The sequence below is a fragment of the Streptopelia decaocto genome, assembly GCF_964273445.1.
Source record: "Streptopelia decaocto genome assembly, chromosome: 2".
NCBI lineage: Eukaryota > Metazoa > Chordata > Aves > Columbiformes > Columbidae > Streptopelia > Streptopelia decaocto.
The window spans coordinates 145,543,366-145,566,903 of NC_138655.1; the positions used below are offsets into that span (position 1 = coordinate 145,543,366).

A 23,538-nucleotide genomic window follows, 5' to 3' on the forward strand; every position below is an offset into this window, starting at 1 on the left:
TAGAAATGTGGGAGGGGGAGCATCACTCTGCCTGCAGCCATAGGAAGACAAACAATTATCTGAATTTAAATCTAGGGAAATTCCAGGCTCTGGCAGATGTTCGCTGACAAAACCTACACGTGGTATTTTGAAACACTTCTGCCCCTGGCCCTGCTGTTGGAGACCTGCACCCCTGCTGCAGGGTGCTGACAAGGGATTACAGGCACGTACATCACCTGCATCAGTTTTCTGTCCTGAGTTTTGCTGCAAACCCAGCTTTACCAGCTGATGGTGGTAAGGCCAGAGTGTCAGCTGAGTAATTCAGCCATGCACAGGGCAGAATAAACACCCAGGGCAGCAGTGTCCTTGGCAGTGGCAGCTAGAGCCAGCCCTGCTGGCTGTCAGGCTAAATATTCAAAACAATTTACAACAGGTGGGTTCTCTAAGGAGCATCTGCAAAACCTGTCTGTTTTGTGTGCCTGTGTGCTGCTTCTCCCTGGGAAGTATCTGAGCACTGACAGGTTTTTAAAGCAGCTCTTTGTGTGACTGCCTGTGTGGCAGGTGTGTGCTGTGAGCTGTGTCTTCACATGGAGATGCAGTCTCAGACAAATAGCTAAGCTATGGTGGGGAAACAAACTGCTGCTCTTTATTTAAGGCACTGTAACTATCAATCTGATAGACTCGCAGAGAAATTCAGATTGGAAGGGACCTCAGGAGTTCATTTGGATTTTCCCAGTCTTACAGAATAAAATGTAGTAGCTTAAACCTTTTTGCTGAGGTTTTAAATGAAAGTGCATTACTTCATGCATCCAAGACAAATACGGGGAACAAAATATGAGAAGAAATTCAAGACAATGGAGAGCAGGTTGAAGAGAAGGTATTTAGAGACAGCCATTGATTAGTCTAGTCCATGTGACAGTGTACTTAAAGGACATGGCCAGAACAGCCACGGGTCAGATGAGAAAGAAAAATCAGATTTCTTAAGCCAGGTCTTGTGGCAGAGGCTGAAACTTGAAAAATGAAGCAATTTTAACACTGGAAACACTCAAAAGACAGTTTACTCAACACAAGTGCAGATCCTGTTGGCAGCAGTAAAAAAAAATGATTGAGACCATCTTCACAGAGTTCAGAAAAGGAAACTAAAAGCTTTGAAGGTGAGATCACAGAAGAGACTACCTAGGGAGTTGTTTAAGGACATATGGAAGGAAGAAACGACCGATGAAAAAGATAAGGAGGATGAGGGAGCAGAGCGTGTTAATCGGGCAATGAAAATAATGATGAACAGCTCTGCAATGTGGTTTATTGGGGTCTCAGCTTTGGCTCAGAACCATCTGTCCTGGCAGGGAGGTCCTGGCTGTGGGAGGCCATTGTGAGCCACTTGCTTCAGCACCAGGTAGGTAGGTTAGCTGAAATTACATGGATCAAAACAGGTAACTAGGTGGAGTTTTCTAACTTACCTGTCTCTGCAGTCACTGATTTTTTTCTGTTTAATGAATTTTCTCCCTTCTGTAGCTCTCTGTAAGACCCTGAAAGAAAAATCTCACAATCTTTGTAGAAAAAGACTGTTCTGCATTGTGATTCACATAGCCTGGGCCACGTGTGGTCCATAAATGGAAATATGCATGACTTGCCACCACATTTGAGTGCTTGCTAATTTAGATCTTTGCACAACTCCTGATAAGCAGAGTTATAATTTATAGCTTACGTATAAATTACAATAAGCAGACTTGTAAGTTCATAGTGTTTGTTGCAGATGATCCAATCTGATATTTCTGCTACCATCAAGTGAAGCATGATGGATAAATGCCTTATCATGTTTATATTCAGAAACATTACAATTTGTTGTTCGATCTGTCATATTTACTGACTTCTGCTGACAGCTTTAATGAACTGTAGGTTTTTGAAGTTTTATTTTGTCTGTGATCACTCATGAAATCATTACTGAATGGTCAATGAAGTCAGACAATCAAGCACTTCAACAGAAAGCCTGACACAATTTAATTTGCCAGAACAAGAAAATAAGGATGTTATTTATTAAATAGGACTAATAATAAAAATACAGCAAGTCACAATATAAATGGTGGTTTTCTTTTGTGCTACTAAAATACATGTTGTCCCTTTATTTTTTGATGATGTAACTCCCCCTCACTCCTTGCTCCCCAAATCTACCCCTATGAGAGGCTCCTCTCTAAGTTACATATTTGGAAAAGCAGGACAATTTCAATTCTTCCTGCCAGAAAGGTGCCTTCTCCAGCTTCTGAGTCATCGTGGCTGTGACTCACATGGCTTGCTTTCATGAAGATGAGTCACTCCAAATTTTCTGGCATTAAGATTATCCTACTGTCTCTGAGAGTGTTATCTGCCATACAGTGAGAAATGTTCCGAGCCACACAGTTGTAAATAGGCATTAGAGAGGGTTAACAAAAGAGAGGGAAAATCTTTAAGCAAGTGACTGTTAGTTTGATTTATCCTTTTGGAGGAGAGAGGGAGGTGGAAAAAGGTGATGATGATAAAGTATAGATTGTTCTGGTGACATTAGCAGGTATTCCTTTGACTGCCAAGTTCCATGGGCAGCAATTCGGGAGACAGTGTTAAAGAGAGACTCTGTGCTGGTTAACTGGAAGAGAGAGAAGTCTTGAAGAGGCTGAAATAGCTGATGTCTGAAAATAAGAAGCTTTTCCCCCCTGCAATAGCTGTAGAAAGCGTGTCAGCAGCTGTAGCAAAAGCCAAAGAAGTTGGAATAGCAATCATGTGCTACGTAAACTGCAAGAATAAATATTCACTTTTTTTTCTGAGCTGCTATTTCTTTGCTTCAAAGGACCTGGAGAAGAGTGGTAACAGCAAAATGGTTTTGCTTTGATCAGTTGACCATAGACATTTACTCTGAGAAGGCTCCCCAGAGGCTGGGGAGGTTGTTTCACTGAATTTTCCCCCATCTGGCTTTTTCTCTGCTGTATTCTTTTCTTCAAAGTAGGAGAATGGCACCTAGACATAAAACCAGCAGCGAAGGAACAGTGGGTGTGTATCTTCTTGGATTTATCCAAGAGGAAATGTGCTGAAGGGCTTCAACACCCTGCAAGGCAAACTTGTGTAAAGCTGGGGAGTCTTGGATAGCTGAGTTCTACTTCAATGGCGAAGCTGGAAGCTCAGAAGATGCAGCAGAAAGGGCACTGGGTCAGGAGGCAGATTTAGATTCAGTTCCCTGCTCTGCTGCTGACCCCTTGCATGACTTCTGGCAAGTCACTGAAGGCAGCAGAGAAGTTTCTTCACGTGCTGCTGAGCCCCCCCTGCTTCATTATGGGCAGCCTTTTTTATTTTTTCCCATGGAACCCACCATGCCTCTCTCTTTTAATTTAAAACACAGCTGGAGGAAGAGCTGCTGCTGGTATCCTCATTCTGCAATGGCTCAGAAATTAAAATTCTCAGGATGAAAAAGACCAGATTCCAATATTATTCTGAGTGGATACAAAACCACTCAGATCAAAGGAGTAACATGCCATGGGGCTGATGATGTCCTTAGCTGGGGCACTCACCTCTCCTCTTGTTGACTTGATGCCACTATGTAACCAAGGATTCCAGATGAATTGGAAGGGAGACAGAGGTTGAGGAAACCAACTGTTCTGTAGCCAACTGGTCCGGAACCACGCTAGGCAGGGAGGAGACTTGCCTTCTTCCTATTGCACGTGTAATTTCTTTGTCTTATACAATGAATCTTTAATTCTGTTTGATAATGCTTCAGCTGCATGGCTAAGGAGCACTCCCCACCTCCGCCCACCCTTCATCTCCTTTTGCATGCGCAGAGTCCAGAGTCTGGTGGTTAATGCTCTTTCTTGGGATTTACAATGTGTGGGTTTGAACCTTGTTCAGACAAGAGGGACCTGAACCTGTGTCTTTCCATGTCCCTTGGGACTGCTCTAACCCAAAAACTGTGACAGAAGTGGGGAGAGGGGCAGATGCTCAACCAGGCAGCTGCAGTGGCTGCGTTCTGCAAGGAGCCGGCATCTGGCAGGGCTGGCGCGCCTGCCGGGCTGCACAGCAGGGACACGCGGTGTGAGGCCAGGAGGACTCAGCTTCTGCACCTTCCTCAGGCGTCAGCATCTCTTCAAAGAGTGTAAGAGCCTGGTTAACTCTTGTTAAGGGACACCATCAACAGGCTTAGTGCCTTCAGTATTGCATGACCCAAATTCTGCACTTTTTTGGCCGAGGATGGGTGGGAGGGTTATGAAGGCTAGCGGTGGAAGAAGTGTTAAGGCCGAAGTCCACCTGCCATTTTTGATGCATTTCTGAGTGGGCTGAGGTAATAGATACTCAGAGCTGAAGGTTGGGGTTGCCTTCTCTGAAGGTTTTGTCACTGAGACTGAAAGGTTTTTGGACTTAACCAAGATGCTTGCACTTCTCTATGGTATTATCTTTACTTTGGAGTTCATATTTTCAGAAATCAACAACAGTGGAATAGGCAAAGATCTCTGCTTGGGGACATTTGTGCAAAAATAGAGAAATATTTAAAGTATTTTAAAAAATCACATCATTTTGATTATGTTACAGAGTTTGCAGAGTTCTTTCTCCTATATTCTTATTTTGGCACAGTCATGTTTTGGAAGGATCCTCACAACTTTATGGAAGATAATTTGAAAGAATTCAAATTATTCTGCATTAAAGTTTAAGATATTTGTTGCAACATGCATTCCTGTAGTTATTAGACTTGTTTATCATCCAGCACCTCCAAACACACATGTTGGATTTGAATCAAACCATTTTTAAGGCCTCAAAGCAGTTGATGGTGTCCCTTTAAATTTGGTATTGTGCCGCTTTCATCAAGCTAACTAGCACAATAGTCAGTGCCATGAAGAAGCTTAAACCATGCATATTTTATGAGTATTTCAGAGAACTGCCACACAAAAGGAGAAGTAGGGTATGTCTACTGTATTATCACTTCACCTATTGTAACCTTCTCAAGGATTTTTTTAGATAAAAGAAAAGCTGCAGTGTATGATCACTGCAGAGCAGGGTCAGAGATCAGAGGAAGGGAGAGGAAAACAAGGACTCACAGTGTCTGAGGACACATACCTCTTGTCACCTTGGTGCCACCATCTGAGCATCAAACTCTGTTCAGAGCTTTATTCTGAGGTTATTGTTGGGAGCCATTCAGAGGATATTAACACCCAACACTTGTTTCTGATTTTTCTTTATATAAAATTTTGGCTGGGTGGTTCCTGTTTTTTGTTAATTCTGAAGGCTTGTGAAAGCTGGGATTACATAGGATTCATAAGACATATAGCATCCTTTACTCAGTTTCTATCAACCCCTGTGAAAATAGCTTTTCTCTTTAACAAGAATAAAACGTTTGCTAAAATGAAATGCAGTAGTTGCCTGTTTAAAAATAAATCAGCACACGGTCTGTATCCTTTCAGTGTTTTAGCTCCTAGAATATTTACAGGTTAATTCAACTATAAAACACCACTGGGAATACTAGTTTTGATGCAGCATTGTGCAAGGAAAACTAAGTGTGCAACACACCTTGTGTGTGGTAGGCAATGCAGAAATGTGTGGAGTAGTATTATTGCATACAGATACATCGGAAGAGCCGCAGCCGTTAGTATCTGTTGAGGAAGGTGGCAGCCAGGGAGGGAGGTGACCCCCAGGCCTGAGGCAGAGGACATGTGTGCAGGGCGCTTGGGGAGCAGCGGGCGTGCGGTGGAGCCGGCAGAACTTGCTTCTGCTGCTGGGGCTGAGCGCCCTTGGGGTCTGTGGCTCTGGCTGCGTGACAGGGGGGTGACCAAGCCCCCCAGATTGTAAGCCCCGGTGCTTGGCACTCAGGGTGCTTCTAACCTGCAAATAGCTGCTGGGTGCTCTGACTCTGGCATTAATTTCAGATTTCCAGGGTGGTGTCCTTGGAGGGCTATTTAGAAGTTTTAGAGGCAGGGTTAAAGCAGCGCTCACAGGTATTATTTTCCATTATTTACTCACAGGCTTTGTTTCTATGCTGTCTTGTCGTCTTCCTCGGCCCATCTGGCTGATGATTGAATCTGCTGATCATACCACGTGTGGTTATCAGGCTGCTTCAGCTGGCTTCCCTCCCCAGCAGCAAAAACAAGAGTCCAATGTCATCTGCTGGGCGCTTGTTTCTTCCTTCTGATCTCTGCTGCTTTGCTTCTCTTGATTTGCTTTAACCAAAGTTCACTGTGCCCAGGCTTGAGCAGATCTCTGCCTCTTGGAAACTCTTTTTTGCTTCCTGTCTTGATAGGATCGTTGTCAGGAGAACTCAGGAGAACTGCCCTGTGCAGCACACTTTCTTTGCAGCAGCTGTTGATATTTAATATTTGCAGTACATGGCTTAAGAAAAAGGTGGAGAAAGGAGCTGGTTCAGGGCTTTCAGAAATGCAGCTAATGACATGTCTGTGAAAGGACAGTCCAGGGAGTCTGCAACATGTGGGTCACCAGGCTGGAATGTCGCCAGGAGTGGTACAGGGCAGTGATCAGGAATGGCCCCCACCCCCGGCATGGTGTCAGGGAGCTATGCTGGAAAAGTCAAAAAGCCAAGGGGAACAAGGGTGCTGTTTGCTCTGCCCAGCTTTACCTGGAGCAAACTTTCTGATTCTCTTTCCCCATCCTTGAAAATACTCAAGGCCAGGCCGGTTGGGGTTCTGACCAACTTGATCTAGTTGAAGATGTCCCTGCTCATTGCAGGGGGGGTTGGACTGGATGACCTTAAAACGTCCCTTCCAACCCAAACTGTTCTATGATTCTATAATCGATGTGCCTGGTGGGAAGGAGCTGTGACCGAGGAGGCTCCCGGGAGCCATGGTGCAAGGCCAGGGCTGAAAACATCCTGAGTTGGTTGCTCCCTCCCATCGGTCAGAAGCTGTAGCAGAGCTGGTCAGAACCTGCAGCAGACAGTTCACAGTTTATGCTGTATTCCTTTGGAATTCACCCTATTGAGTATGTGTTGTGTTTGAGACTCACCTGCTCTGCAAGTAAAGCATGAGCAAAGATTCAAAGTGTAAGAGAAGATTTTATGTTGTCTAGAAGCAGGGGCATAGAGACACCGATCACTTGTCCTTCCGTGGTCCTCTCCGAATACTGTCCAGAAGTCCAGAGCAGTGGATAGATCTGAATGTCTTTCTACAGCCTCTGCTTCCCCAGGTTGCTGTGCGTAGAGGTCAATTGGCTGCTCTCTGGAGGGAGAATCAGGTTTCTTTTTCCTGTAGAAAGTAAGTCAGGTTTCCACGCTCGAGGATCTGTTGGTTACTGGGAAGCAATGTCATTGCTTGGTTTCACTTGCGTATTTGTACCAGTGAAACTTAACAAACCTACTTTTTCTTATTTATTGCTATTATTGAAGTTGTAAACACTACAGAATGGTTTATGTACATGATGCCACTCCTGACAGCCTAATAATACAGTTGGTAGAATTATGTGTGTTATGTCTGTGAGCGAGATAACTTGATTTGCACCATCTGAGCAGAGGAGCTGGGTCTGCAAACTTTCGAAGAGTGGTGGTCGTCTTGTTGCTGCCACAAACTGCTCACATGGCAGGAGGTATCACTGTGATGCAGGGAATAAATAATATGGGATTTAACTTTTATGTTGTATAACAGGATGAGTAACAGCTTCTAATGGGAATGAATAGCCAATAATGACAGAAATGATGCTGGGGCAAATTGAAATTATTCCCATATGGTCTGGGGAAGATTTGTGGTAATGTATGAATGCGCAATTAATCTTGGGAAGGAAGGAAGGAAAAAAGCAAAATAATAGAAGGGAACTACCACTACCTTTGCCTGCTGGTGTAAAGGAGCAATGAAATGGGGAAGGAGTAAGCAACAAACAACAAAGAAGCTGTGCAACCAAGTTATCTGCTAAAGCAAAAAGAAAACACAGAATGCTATGGACTATATTTCTTCAGAAACCTATGTAGTGTCTTCATGTTGATATTTATTTAAAGCTTGGTTTAAACATCATAATAATGCAAGAGGAATTTTTCCACTAACTTTGACTGTATTTGTCTTAAGTTCTTTGTTGCACAACTTTTTTTTTTTTTTTCATTTTATTTCATGTATACTAATTAGAACCGAGAAAACTGAAATATGCACAGATTGGTTTTAGAAATTGACTTCTTAAGTATGTTTTCTTCAGAGACATTCACAAATGTTTTGGTGCCTAATTATTGGTTTACCTTAGCTTTTCTCCACAATTTAATATTCCAACTTCAAGCCATCTCTTTTGGTTTTCTTAGAACATGTTTGTCACATGTGTTCTGTACCCTTATTTATAATACAAAAGTCTCGCTATTGGGGATTTGTAATCCAGTTTTCATTGTTTGCACCATTTTTTCTGTTCGTAAACTGCTTGGCTGATTATATGTGAGAGTTTGGGTAAGGGAAGATTGACACTTCTAATCATTCCAGAGTATTATGTTAAAAATACAATGAAAATATACCAAAATGTCAATTTAACAGTTTAAAACCATTATTGTGAATGGTAAAGATAATGCATATTTGGAATGACAGCTTTTGTATTGCTAGATAGTTAAAGACAACATGATTTCTTATTTATGAAAGCAATACAATGATCCTAGTACAAACACTTCATTAGTTTCTAGATAAGTGTGTTTTTGAACTGAACAACTGCAAATGAAGGAATATAAAATTTAAATGTTTTTTAGGAAAGTCACTTTGAGAGAAGTATCAGCATTGTGTAGCTTCAGTCCATGGCCACTGAGAAATAAAAGATCATGTAATTCCCAGACAAAAATCCCGTTCTTAATTTAGCTGAGAGTGTAAATACATATCTGCTAATTAAAAATCTTATTAGAGTGTTATTAGAATTTCCCAATACACCAAAAAGCAAATGTGAAATTCAAACAGAAGGCTGAGCACAAATGCAAATGTGTACCCATATCTTCACTGGAACAAGTGGCAGCACACAAATCAAAGGCATTTTTGTCTGTTAGTAACGATAATGGCAAAACCCAATAGTGGTTTATTCAACCTTGAACTTGATTTTATTTTTTTTAATGAAAAAATCATGTTAGTGAATTGACACTTCTATTCCTGCATTTTCTTGGTATTTACACATTTCAGTTCTGACACTGAAATTCTTGGAGAAGGCATCTAATAATTATTAACATTCTGGAGACTTACTAAGAGGAAAAAGAAAATAGATGTTTCCTGTGTCCTAGATGCTGATTTTCTCTTCTCCTATAAATCTTTTCCCATTCTTGTTGCACTGCTTAGGAGACAGCAAAGGGAAGACAGCAAAGACATGTTCCTGGTACATGGGAAAAGAAAATAGTGGGGTTTTTTGTTTGGTTTTGGGTTGGTTGGTTGGTTGGTTGGTTTCTGCATGCTTGCTTTTAAACATGGCAAATCAGAATGTCTTGAGTCTAATCCAATGGGAAAACAAGACTAGGAGGTACAATTTTGTTTTTTCATAAGCAGTTCTTTGTAGTCCATCCTCATTATATCCGTAAAGTTGCAACTGCAGCCTTGGTTAGGATTGAGGACAGTCTGATTAACGATGTCTGTCTCAATGAGGTTTAGCAGTGCCCAGCTGTGAGGAAATTTCCAATGATTCTCAAATGGAAATGACGCAGGTCGAGGCTGCCCAGCTTGCTGTCGAGGCTACAAAGTTGGCAGGTGATGGATCAAATGCTGTTGTGTTTTCTGGCTCAGTGGTGCTTACTGAATTGTTTAGGCAGCTTCTTATAATCTTTAGATTTTGGGACAGATTCCTTTAGGCTGCAGACTGACCTCCATGGTTGAGAAGGGCCCATGAAGAAACTGTTAAACTCTTGCTTCTGGCAATTATTAATGTGGGGTTTTTGTTAATTTTTTTTTTTTTTTTTAAGGAGAGAAGAGTAGAGCATCTGATAATAAGGCCACTGGATAAATTTTGCTCAGGAAGCTGCTTTCTGCTGATAATAATCAAGTTAATTATTGATCAATAAGCAGTTAGGATTATATGATTACCCTTGCTTTGTTGGTGCTTTGAACAGGACAGCAGCTGTACCAGGAAGGCCAAGTCACGGCGGTGGTGGTGGGCACGAGTGCCTCGGAGGGCTATCAAATAAAGCAGCTGATGGTTCGTGTCCTGGGGTCAGTGGTCGGCTGGTGCTGTGGACTTCTTGTGGCTGACTGAGAAGTGGATGGGACTGATTGGAAATGATATTATACTCCCCTTGTTAGAAAAGCATGAAGTGTTGAGTGGTCCTCTCTCTTTCCATGCACCATCAATCAGTAGGAGCCCATCCATCTTCTTCTTTCTGCTGTTGGATGGTGACAGAGGCTATTAGCATACTGATGTCATGACTTTTATCTGTTGTATCTTGTTGGACACAAGAGATGTAGACGTGCTTTTGAACAGCTATACTGAGATTAGCCTCTGCAGCTCTGGCAGTGCTTGTGGCAACGTGGAGATAAATGATTCTAAGAAAAAGACAGCGGTGGGTTTGCTTGTTTGTTTGTTTTTCCTGATGATTTCTACTTTTAATTACTGAAGTGTCAAATATATTGGAAACTCCTGTGTTTCTACAGTCACCTCTCCATTGAGGTTATACAGTTGAAGTTGTGAACTTGTGCAAACTCAACAGCAGCAAAGTGCTGAAATTGAGCACTCTAATGTTCAGTCCTGCCCTGGGATAAAGAAAGTCAGATCTGGCAAATTTGTAGGGACACTGCAGGACCCCAGTGTTGCTAAATGGGGAGTCTGCTTGGCAGTGGTTTGGAGACCAGCCATCTGGGTTGAGTAGGGACAGTTCTGCAGCTTGGTGGGTAACGAGCACAGAATTTAGGGGCTGCAAGTGACAGGGACGGGGGGAAACTGTGTTACTGTTCTTTAAAATTAGCCCGGTTTCCCATGGAAAAGATGTGTTCTTGACTGTGTTTTGTGACTATCACATCAGCCAGTTGGCCAGTACAGCAGTGGGATGGAGGTCACAAATACGTTATGGTCCTGCAAATTTTGTGAAGAGAAAGGAGCGGAGGAAAGTGCAAGCTCTCCATGAGGTGAAAGATGAGGAGTGACTTTCTGTTTCACATAGGAGAAGTTGCACAAGTGCGGGAGATGTTGGAAGTGTCCCAGCCATGTAAGCTGATTTAAGTAAAGCTCACAGTGAAACACGAGGTACATCTGTTAAGAAACCAGACATTCTTCATTGTACTGCCTATAGAATTTTTTTTTGGATGTTAACAAAGGCATCCAGAGTAGCAAAAGAGATGTTAAATCCTGTTCACCCTTTATATAGTCCAAGGTCTAAAAGCAAGGACTTTATGTTCTGTCAATACACTAAAGCACTGCACAGTCTGGGCAGGCATTTTTGAGAAAACTGATTTCTCACAAAATTCAAGGGACAAAGCCTTGTGCCAGCCCACGAGCTGACTGAATTCTTGCCTACTAACCACAAAGGGTACCTCTGCAGATTGCTTTGATGGGAGTCTGTTCCTCTGTGGCCTTTTAACTATTTTCTGTAGTGGTAGCACACAAATGGGTAGTAAAGTGTTATACAAAGCAGCACTTCACTTGTCAGCTGCACCCCTGCTGTTGATGCTTCCCACTAGGGAGCCATTGAGTTAAATGGTGCATAGTCAGCTGGCTGCTTTTTTCTTCTCTCTCATGCAATGACTTCACCTCATTACCTCCCAGGTGAAACTGGAGCTGTCTGCATCAGCAACCTGCTTCTGATTTCAAAGAATGCGTTAGGATTTATGGCTGTTGACTGTGGAAGGCAGGGGCATTGGAGCACTAGCCTCTTTAAATCCATTGTACCAACTTTTTCTTGAGTCATTGCTTCTGGAATTAAATTTTGGGCTTTCTTGGTCACTTTCGTTTTCAAATATTGCAGCAGAAAGTTGAAAAACATAGGAATGGAAAGGAGAGCAACACTACAGAAGAAAATACATATTAAAAATATTCCCTCCTGAGAAATGGCACAGTAATCCTAGATGTAACATTCAAATAGTGCTTGCAGCTTTTCATTTATCAATTTTAAAAGTGTATAGCTAAATATCTAAGTATGCAGAACATAAAAATGCATTAGTAAAGGAAAGGGGAATAATTCTGGTTTGCTTGCTTCTCTGCTCTAGCAGCTTTTTAGATAACACAGACTGAATGCTTTTAATTGTCTTTGTAAAATACGTTTGAAAATTCATCAAACCCTTACCTATTATTCTAAACCAGTTATTTAAAAAGATGCAAATCCTTTCATTTCTATGGAGATGAGCAGTGACAAATAATTATGAGTGTAAGCTAGGATCAAGTGTATCTGCAAATAAAAGCCTGTGCTCTCCCGGGGCGTCTGCAGCTCGAGAATGCCTGAATCCAGGCTGCCCAGTGAGATGTTCCTTAGCATTCATCTGCTAGCAGGCTAATCCTACGCTGACAACACTTAAAAAGAAGAAATCTTTTTTCTTCGTTTTCCCTCAGCATTCAGCATAACCTATTTAATACAGAGGTAACAACTAAAGCTAAAAATGGCAAGCTTGACTTGTTCTGTTACTCTAAAACCTGATGTAGAAACTGAGGAAGCTGGACCATTTTTGTGTGTGTTTAAGACAGCTGCAGGCAAAGTATGAGCAGAGTGGAAAAAAGTTCTCAAATTCTATCCCCAGGCGTAGTCTCATACGTGTGCACGTGGTGCTGTTTGCAGCGCTGTTTCTCACAGGCCCCAGGCGGGAGAAGTGCTTCCCACAGAGCCCTTGGGAGCTCTTCATGTGATGGTACTCTACCAGGTTCCATGCCTGCTTTCTGATCCTCCTGGAGACTACCAGCTTTCCATTAGCGACTGCTCTGAAGACACAAAAAGTACTGAAAGGGAGTGGAGCACCTCCCTTATGAAGAAAGGCTGAGGGAGCTGGGTCTCTTTAGTTTGGAGAAGAGGAGACTGAGGGGTGACCTTATTAATGTTTATAAATATATAAAGGGTGAGTGCCATGAGGATGGAGCCAGGCTCTTCTCGGTGGCAAACAATGATAGTACAAGGGGTAATGGGATCAAGCTGGAACACAAGAGGTTCCACTTAAATTTGAGAAGAAACTTCTTCTCAGTGAGGGTGACAGAGCGCTGGAACAGGCTGTCCAGGGTGGTTGTGGAGTCTCCTTCTCTGGAGACATTCAAAACCCGCCTGGACATGTTCCTGTGCGACCTCACCTAGGCGTTCCTGCTCCAGCAGGGGGATTGGACTAGATGATCTTTTGAGGTCCCTTCCAATCCCAAACATACTGTGATACTGTGAAAATGTGGTAATACAGATGGCTTGAGAGTAAGTGCCTTGGGAAGCTGACAGAAGCGGTATGGGGTTGTAGGGACATGGTTCGTCCTGGCCGAGAATGCCCAGCTTGTCCAGCCAACCTAAAGGTGCTTCTGAGTATAGTGCTGCTTTTTGTTTGCATAGATTTCTCTGAAAGACTTGTTAACTCACATAGACTTGCTGATTGACTTCTTAATTCCTAAACATTTCATGTGTCCTGTGTTATGGGCAAGAATAGTGTGGTTTGGTTAGTTCTTCATATCAAAACTGATAATAGGCTTGATTTTGTTCGCATCAAACTGAGCTAAAAAATGGATGGGAAAGAGGAGAAAAGCAAGAAGCAGAAAAAGACACCGAAAGAAACTAAAAAAAAAATTTTACAAAGATGTGCTGGAGGGAAGAAAAACAGCAGAGCAATTCCTGCAGGTGCAGTTTGGGGCTGCAGCGGTGCCTGCCGAAAGGTGAGGGCTGGGAAGGGCGGACAGGAGAGGAGGCAGCGCTGGGCAGGAAAGCCTGGGAAGAACATCCCCCAGAGCTCAATAGCTGTGACACCGAACTGCATCGATCGCCCTGCCCGCTTCCCCGGCTGGGAGGTCCTGGGGCAGGGATCATGCGTCTCTGCCGTCCGCTGCTCTTGTGAGTGCTGTACAATATTTCAGTGCTCTAGTGAAACGTGTAAAAACCTGGAAGGCACCTTGAACACGAGAAGTTTGCAAAAAAAACAAATGGAAGTGGGATGTTTTGATGTTAGGAAATGGGAAGTGAATTTTACAGTTCGACTGTACCCCGCTAGTCTCAATAAATCACTTAAATAAAGTGCTGCCATGAGTCATGGAAGCAGCAACGAGGTGTGAATGGATCAGTAGCCTGGTAGCTAAAGGGTCTGTCTGAGAGGTGAGATGCATTTTCTAAGGCGCATTCAGAGATCAGTATCTTGCACTGTTGTGCAGAGTCTGAGAGAAACCACTCCCAGAACAATTTTGAGTGCTAGAGCAGTCTCTGGGAGTGCGAGATGCAAGTCTGGGTCCTTCAGCACAAGGGAAGGACCTGGACCTGTGATGCCTACTTGCACCACAGTGGGTGTAGGTACTTCTGTTATTTCAGTGCCTGGTGGAAGACTACAATTTCTGCAACCATAATTGAAGGCATGTTTTAATTATACAGAATTTAAACTCTCCCTGTCCTCACCAGTATTTTTCACTGGAGTGGATTCAGATGGTTAAGTAGTTTGAATATGACCAAAACAATTATTATTTTGCAAATAACAGTTGAAAAGTATTTGCTTAGCCCTGCCCATGGTAGTTCTAGAGCTTTCCTTCAGCCCATATAATTGTTGTAAGTTAGCAAAATAGGAATGACCCTAGTTTTTCAATGGAGGCACGAGATCCGCTCTCCGCAGTTGGTAGAATTCAAGTCTTTTTGATATGTCCATCAAACGACATAAGTTTGTTAGGGGAAAAGGCGGTGGTGTCACAGCTGCGTAGCAGCTGGCAGCGCTCGCAGCAGAGCTGGGGCAACCACGCAAGGCAAGGGATGTGGGAAGGGTCCTCAGTTGGATCTGCTGGTTAAGATGACTGCAAAAAAATATAAGCGGATAGCTGGGGACGGTCTTTCTCCAGAACAGAAGGATGGCCGTGGTCCGTGTGCGCCTGGCAGGGACCCCCGCATGGCTGGCAGCCAGGGTTTTGTCTGGTTATAAGTGGGGAGGACAGGGGACCACAGCCTTTGTCACTGTGTGGGACTGATGCTTTCAGGCCGCTTACTACCTCCTTGTGATCCATATTAAGTAGGGCAGAAAGTAATATTGTGCTGTGCTAGGTATTTTTTGGCAGAAAATTTGTGATTTGCTAATGGCCTTTCCCCAGTTAAATGCTGTACAACTACATTCTTGTAATTAATATTTAATTGGACATTAATAGCACTTTATGCAGAATTCAGATGTGCTGGTGAGACTTTGCTGCATCTCGGAGCTTCAGGCTGTTGTGCTGCTTAGAGAACAGTTGTGTGTGTATTTTAAAATGATACACCAACAGATAGCTCTGCTTACCTCTCTGCTGTCAAGGTAGAGGAAATATAACATAGGTAAACATAACTGCAAGTTGTTTCGCTCTATGAAATTTTACACTGACAGCAAAATAAGACCCTTTGAAGCCACAGTTACTTCAGAAGACTTGACAATATATTTAGGAAAATATCATGATTGTTGGAGTGGAACTGGCATTTGGTGTTTCTTTTTAAATTTTTACCTACAAAATTGAAGGTTCATAAAAATTACAGTAAGTTTTTATCTTTCTTTCCTCTCTGACCATTTGGTCTCTTAACTGTGCTGTCAGGTGATGTGGCTTGATATCTTGTGTTCCTGAGAATAAAACATCAGACTGCACTGCTAAACAGAAAACCTTAAAGCCAGGCCACGATTAAAATCCTCATCAAAATTAAATTAAGAATAATAAGGGGGAAAAATCAGTCTTTCTGGTGAAGTGAGTGTTGACATGCTACATATTGCCTTTCAGGTTTGAATGAAAATGCTTATAATGTTTTTCTTCAGTTGTCATTCAACCCAACATTAATTACACTCTAGGGCTTCCCCAATGCCATGTTTGTGAGCAGTATGTAAGTGACAATATGATTATGTAAAAATGTTTGGTAAATCTGTTGGCTTTGAGGGCTTAGATATTTGAGTAAATGATTCTTCCAAAAGCTGAGGAACACTTGACATCTCCACAGATAACAGGATAACAGCTTTGTTATTCACCTTAGTTTAGGGCTGTATTTTGATTGTCTTGCTCGTTTTGGTAGTTTCTTACTCCAGTAAAGTGACCATGAAAATCGGAGAAGCAAACCAGTATGGAGAAGACAACAGAATCTCACATGCAAAGAAGGAATTTCTATTGTAGCTGTATGGCTGCCCAGGGAGGTTGTGGAGTCTCCTTCTCTGGAGACATTCAAAACCCACCTGGACATGTTCCTGTGCGACCTCACCTAGGCGTTCCTGCTCCAGCAGGACTAGATGATCTTCTGAGGTCCCTTCCAATCCCAAACATACTGTGATACTGTGATCCTGAGATACTGTGATACTGTGACATATGCAGCTATGACACCTACTTCTGAGAGCAAGTGAGGAGAAAATATACCTCAGGTTAGTGTCTTCAAGTGGGGGGTGCCTCTTACCTCTGTGAAAGAAGTTTGTTTGAACAGTAAGTTTAACAGAACTCTGCGAAGTTACCACAGAATCACAGAATGTTTGGGATTGGAAGGGACCTCGAAAGATCATCTAGTCCAATCCCCCCGCCAGAGCCGGAACACGTAGATGAGGTTACACAGGAATGTGTCCAGGTGGGTTTGAATGTCTCCAGAGAAGGAGACTCCACAACCCCCCTGGACAGCCTGTTCCAGTGTTCTGTCACCCTCACTGTGAAGAAGTTTCTTCTCAAATTTAAGTGGAACCTCTTGCATTCCGGTTTGCACCCTTTACCACTTGTCTTAATGTTGGTTGTCACTGAGAAGAGCCTGGCTCCATCCTCGTGACACTCACCATTTATATATTTATAAACATTAATGAGATCACCCCTCAGTCTCCTCTTCTCCAATCTAAGGAGCCCCAGCTCCCTCAGCTTTCCCTCATAAGGGAGATGTTCCACTCCATCATCCTCGTGGCTCTGCGCTGGACTCTCTCCAGCAGTTCCCTGTCCTTCTTGAACTGAGGGAAATTTTGTAATAAACATCCTGATTGAAATCTGTGTAATCTTAATAGGAATAATATTCTAACAGTTTTCATTTCTAATGAGCTGCTGACACATTGAGTTATGAATGTGAATACCAGGATGACGGCCTAAAAACATTAAGCAACTTACCCCCATTTTTTCTATAAATTAAGAAGCATGTCTTAGATCAGAAAGGAAGGTGGAACAAAGGAGGATGTGCAGCAGGGCAGAGAAGAGGGAGCTTGAACTGGCACCATTTCAGGTTGCACAGGCGGAGAAACCTCCCCAGGAAGCACAGGGAGCCGCAGGAGGGGGGAAAGGGCAAAACCAACCTGTGTGCTGGAGATGGCCTTTCCAAGCCAGCCGGCTGCTCGGGTGAGAGACAAGTTAGGACATGAGAAGTGTGATGGGTTTGCATGATAAAGGGATAAGATGCTCTCGATAAAGAGATATAGGTGATTATTGAAACAGTGAAATTCTCATAGCTCAGCTGTGGGGTACTGCTGTCTAAAAACCAGCTAATTACTGAAAGCGAAGAGGTGTGTTTAGGCTGTCAGAAGTTCTGCCAGTGGAAATGCTTTTTTGAGGAAAGGGCTTTTTGTAATGCAATATTTTGGTTGTCTAATAAAGATGTGAATCAGGCCATGGCACAGCATTATATTCTGGACTAGCTTTTTCTCTAATCTGAAGTGATGCTACAAATGCATATTCCAAAGGGTCTTCAGTTTTATTGGAAAGAGCCTACCTTTGTCAGTCCTACCAGTGAAGTTTAGGCTGAGTACACAGCATCTTTGGCATACATTATGGTGAGTAGGGTCTTTAGCAAAAATAATTCAAGTCCTGTTAACACTCATGCAATCATGTAAAACTTGTCCTCCCTCAAAGAACCCACAGTCCACTTTGTTGACTTCAAGAATAGCTCAGGGTTTTTATTTTCATCTGCTAACACTGAAATCCAGCAGTCGAAGTGGTAAAACTTGACAGCTGGTTGGCATCTCAAGGCAAATTTGCACTTTACAGCAAGGAGAGGGACTTTCTGAAACTGTGAACTGAAAAAACAGGATTTGGCTATTAAACATGTTTTTTGAAAGTATTTATTGATAAAGCTGGAATTTGGTGAGGACCTGGAAGATGATGTGGCTAAATGAGTGTTATTTGCAAATTGGCAATAGCAGCAAGGCGGCCCTACCTTCTGGTCCTCCTGGAATCTGCTGGTAGCTGCTGTCATGGGTGGCGCTTGAAGCTATGGGGTCTTTTATGTTTTAGATTTTACAGCTTCTAAGTAGTTTCAACAAATGAATTTATATTAAAGGAAATTATTGTAAATTGAAGTGTAAAAGCAGAATGAAGCAAAGTGGATTTGATTCTAGCATCATTAGCTAGTAATATCAATGAGGTGATTGGAAGCACTGAAGTCACTGGAATTTTGTTTATTTAAAAGAAAGGCAAATGAGAACAGAATTGGATCCTTCTCATTTTTTCTTTCATGTGTCTGTTACAATAAATGTCATGTGATGGAGACCGTATATGTCTTTTGTGCTGTGCAGCTCTGAACACGTTATTGTAATTCTGAAAATAACCACTAATCATTTCCTGAAGAATTGTCCTTTTTGATAAACCGCTGTGTATTTTCAGCTGCCTTTGACATTATGCCACTAAAAGCTGGTTTGCCTTTCAAATGTGTTGCCTCAACTGTAGTCTGAGGTTCAGCAGCACAATTCCCTGTGAGGATAAATGGCTTTGTCTGGAAGATTTAGAGATTACATAGTTGGGGAAGGAGCCTGAGGGAGAAAGATGTTGGATGGGGTCCTTGGGATAGTAAGATATACTAAATTTCCCCTTCTTCCTCTATATTGTTTATTTTGACATGAGCCAAACTAAAATGAGAGGAACTTAACCACAGTTTTCTGGTGGGAAGAGATTTTTTTGATGGCACATATCAGCTCTGTTCAACTTGGTGCAGAAAGGTGAGGAGTCCTCCCTGGTGGGTGGCTGGACTGCAGCCCCTGCCTGCTCCTCCAGCAGCTGCCTTCTGCCTGCAGACCTGTGCCCATCTTCTCCCCGCCAGGCTACATGTTTATTTTAGATTGCATCTACATTTTGTTGAAATTTTGCTTGGTATTTTTCTATATTACAGTCTCACAGTTGGAAATTTTTCATTGCCAAACTGTGCTTTAATATAGATTCTGAATTGAGTATAAGTAGTGATCCTTGGAGATGCTGACTGAGCAAGTCTTCCGTTACTGATTAGAAAAAGAGTTTTGAAATTTGCTGATTTGTAACCTATAGATATTAAATGAAACCCATATATAATAGACTATGCGTGCTAAGATGTGATTCAGTGAGGACAGATGTTGCAAAGTGGCTGCTGTAGTACATTGCAGTATAGAGTTGCTACTAAAATCAACATGAAAATTTGTAAAAAAAAAGTGTTAGTTTTTAATGTCGATAATAGATCTGATAACTTTTACTGTAAAGTATTTTAAATTCCTTGTAGTTCAGAGACACATTGTTGCTTTAGCTGTAGCTAACTGATGGTGATCTTAAATATCCACTCCAGTTGTTATTTCTGTTACTTTCAATGTAGGTTTAGATGCAAACATCTTTCTTTGGTGGCTAAGTGTGAGTTATGTGTTTTTTTTATATTAAATTTATGTGGTTAGTATTTATGTAAATTTATATTATTAATATATATTATTTTAAATTAACAAGTATTATTTACTTGCTAAGAGATGAGTGCAAATTGAGATGTATTGTTTTTTTCCCCACTCTCTGTAGTTATTTAAGAGTCTTGTAATAGGAGTTAGTTATGAGCTGTGGCTGAGGAGCCTGTAATATATCTTTAGGGTGGGAGACAGTTTTCAGGATACTAATAGTTTCTATGAATACCTGGATAAAATTTTGCAAGGTGCTAAAGAGTGCCATTGATAGTAATGTTCCGGTGTTCAGTCTGTCTTGCAGCTGGGGAAACTCTAACAAGAAAAAAAGAGGCCAAATGCGAGGTCCTGCACCTGCGTTGGGACAACCCCAGTGTCACTCCAGGCTGGGGGTTGAAGGGATTGAGAGCAGCCCTGCCCAGAAGGACTTGAGGGTACTGGTGGGTGAGAGATTGGACATGAGCTGGCAATGTGCACTTGCAGCCCAGAAAGCCAATCGTATCCTGGGCTGCATCAAAAGGAGCGTGGCCAGCAGGTCGAGGGAGGTGATTCTGCCCCTCTGCTCCGCTCTGGTGAGACCCCACCTGGAGTCCTGTGTCCAGCTCTGGAGCCCTCAGCACAGGAAAGACATGGGCCTGTTGGAGAGGGGCCAGAGGAGGCCACAAAATTGATCAGAAGGACAGAACAGCTCTACTGTGAGGACAGGCTGAGAGAGTTGGGCTGAGAGTTCAGGCTGGAGAAGGCTCTGGGGAGACCTTATAGCAGCCTTCCAGTACCTAAATGTCACTTATAAGAAAGATGCGGACAGACTTTTTAGCAGAGCCTGTTGTGGTAGGATAAGGGGTAATGGTTTTAAACTAAAGGAGGGGAAATTCAGGCTAGACATGGGGAAGAAACTTTTTATAATGAGGGTGGTGAAACAGTGGCCCAGGTTGCCCAGAGAGGTGGTAGATGCCCCATCCCTGGAGATATTCAAGGCCAGGCTGGACGGTGCTCTGAGCAACCTGATTTGGCTGAAGATGTCCCTGCTCATTGCAGGGGGTTGGACTAGATGACCTTTGGAGGTCCCTTCCAACCCAAACTATTCTGTGATTCCATGAAAAAGTGTCAGGGGTGCAGTGCATAAATGCCCGTCTGTCCCTCCCTCACGTGTGACGGCTGGAGGCAGATGAAGGGGCACTGGTGCTTGCGATGTGTTCTGTAGGTGGAGATGTTTAACTGCTTGCTCACTTCTTTACATCTGGTCCCCACCCAGGGAACTTTTCCTTCACAAAACTGCTGGTTGTTGCAACAGAAGCCTGTAAAAGTTCATTGGGGAAATGAAGTTCTGCGTTTACAGTAGATTGTAATTTGAAAGGTAGCCAAATGCTGAGTGTATCCAATACGTTTCCCAAAGTTACTTTAGTCTGAATATAATTAACTTCAGTGTCTATAACTTACTCTGCCAGTACTAGCATCACTGCCAATATTAACAGTTTTTATTTTACAGGTCAGAGTAATTATAGACAGTGTAATAGTCTCAAATGAGTTAATAAGGATAGCAAAGCATTATAGCAAAATCTAAATACAATTTAGATTCTCAGGTAACCTTCTCTATGTTACAGGAATACTTTAACAGTATTTACATTATAGCAAGCAAGTCATTACTTTTTAGAGCAAGGATCCTTTATTTTTTCTTTTTCTTTCTCTCTTTTTTTTTTTTTTTCCTTTCAATATTTCCTTATGGATAGATACTGACCGAATATCCTGGTATTTGTCCTAGTTCATTAAAACACTTCTCATGGTACAAAGCTTTATGAAATGCCTCATCTTGAGAGGCTTTGAGGATTTACAGGTGTCATCAAAACAGAAAGTCCCCCACCCCCATGATGACCATAAATAAGAAAAAGATGTATCATTTTCAAGTCAAGCGAAAAAAAAAGCCTGTAGCAAAGTAAAGGAAACATCTTCCTAGTGAGAGACAGGTAAGAATTGTTAGTAGGCAAGTCACATTGACAGTCCGCTCAAGTGTTTGTCCTGGCGTGACCATGCAGATACCTGTGAACTTGGGAGCATTTCAGACCTTATCAAGAACCTCCAAACCTGAGCTGGGAGCGCGCGGGCTCCGCAGGTTGGCAAGGCTCCCGTGCTGCTAATAGAGAGCACTTTGCTTTGTCATGTGTTCATGACTTTTTTTTTAACCTTTGAAAGATTGCTTCTGGGTTTTAGGCCTTTCATCGCATTTTCTGCAGCTGACTCTCTGGAAGGTTGATGTGAGTGGGAGTAGGATTTCAACTGTAGGCTTCTGCCACGGTCCGTTCATGCAGCTTTATTTCTATAATATAGTGAATACAATTCTATAATATGATAACTATATAAAAAACTTTTGGATATAGTTATGATGCAGGATTGCATTCACAATATTATAGGGTTACAACTTTTGGATGTAGAATCCATAAACTTCCTGGAAACTATAAGGCACTGACTGTACTTGGAGGGTTTTCCTCAGACCCGAGAAAACTCAATAGAAACTCTCGTCTTCAAACTTGGCTGCTTTGTAATTCATTTACTGTACAGAAACATGCTAATACAAATTACCTTCAGGAGGTTTGTTTTTTAACAAAGTCAATGGTCAAGATGGAATTTTAGAAGTCTCAGAATAGAAATTTGGAAGACTCAATCTGTGTCCTGTTTGTGCTGTTGGAAGATTTGGGAAAGTGCTGCTCAATGTATTTGAACTGGGAAGGCTCTTCAGACTACTGAGGAGTCTGGTGCCTGGATTTTCACCTCTTGCTTCATAAGCGCTGGGAGCAGGAATCTGTTGGAGTGAGGCGAATGAAGCAAATGTGGTTCCTGGGGGTGAGGTGGGAGACTTGCCTGGGGAGGTGGGTCACAAGTCTCGTGTCCTGGCGAAGATGTTGCATTTTGCAGCAGAATAAGAGTAGGAAAGACAGATGGGGAAAACAGTGATACGAAACATTACAGTGAATCAATTTTGCATGTTGTCATTCTTGTGGAATTGTTAACCCGGGAAGACAGGTGAGCCTTATTTATTTATTTATAAATATGAAACAAAATCTGATGCTGTTAACCGCAGGTTAATGAAATTACTAACCAAACATTTTCACTTTTAATTTGACAGTTGTTTCCTTTCCCATTGTCACCTTTATAATATCTACCAAGTAAATCTATGCATATGCGACAGGACCTGGTTCTGCCTTCATTTGTCCTCCTTCACAGGTTGATAGTGGTGGTAACTGTGTTGCAACCTCTTCACCTCATTTCAAAGTTCGAGTTAAAAAGTGAGGTGATGTGGAGCAAGGGTGCATGTGTCACATTAAGGCTGGCAGGTCTTTGATGCTATTTCTATAGTGGCTTCCGATAAAATGGGTTTGCTCTGTCAGATGGAAAGTAAACTTGACGTTTTGTTGAGTCTGAGGCAAACTCTTCCAAGCATCATATTGTCTACTGAGGTTTATACATCTACAGTGTACTGCTACCAGATGCTGTTGCACCATTTCTGAGAGCTCTGAGAACAAGAGGTACACTTCTATAATTAATAATAGAAAACAATTTCCTTTTTAATTTTAACGATGTCAGAAAAGATCCAGTCCATTATGCTTTGTGAACCAGCTCCTGACAGCTGCTGAATAACAGCAAGAAAACTCCAGCTTGCTTGCTCTCCAGTGGATATACCATGTTGCTTGTTATTCAGTAGTCCCTGTTTTCATGCAAGTTCATAAAATAAAATTGGTGGGTGGTAGGTACCTTACTGCCTGCAGGCCACTTTGATTCCTGTGTTCTAGTGTTACCCTTCTGCCACTGTGTACTTCAAAGTATTTGAAGAGGAAACAATTACAGTGCAGATAAACTTGCTGGCTTTTCTGACGTTCTTAATGATCCCTATGAAACTGGCTTCCAAATTTGCATTCACATGCTTTTAAAGTAGTACTATCACTCGCTACCCTGCCAG

The 23,538-nt window shown here is 42.3% G+C and overlaps 1 protein-coding gene across 1 annotated transcript in view; it reads left to right on the forward strand.

The window, feature by feature from the left end:
- GPR158 (G protein-coupled receptor 158) overlaps positions 1–23,538 on the forward strand; it is a gene marked incomplete at its 5' end in the record, with an annotated part of 196,811 nt that overhangs the window by 52,720 nt on the left and 120,553 nt on the right. The gene's annotated exons all lie outside the window — the stretch shown is intronic.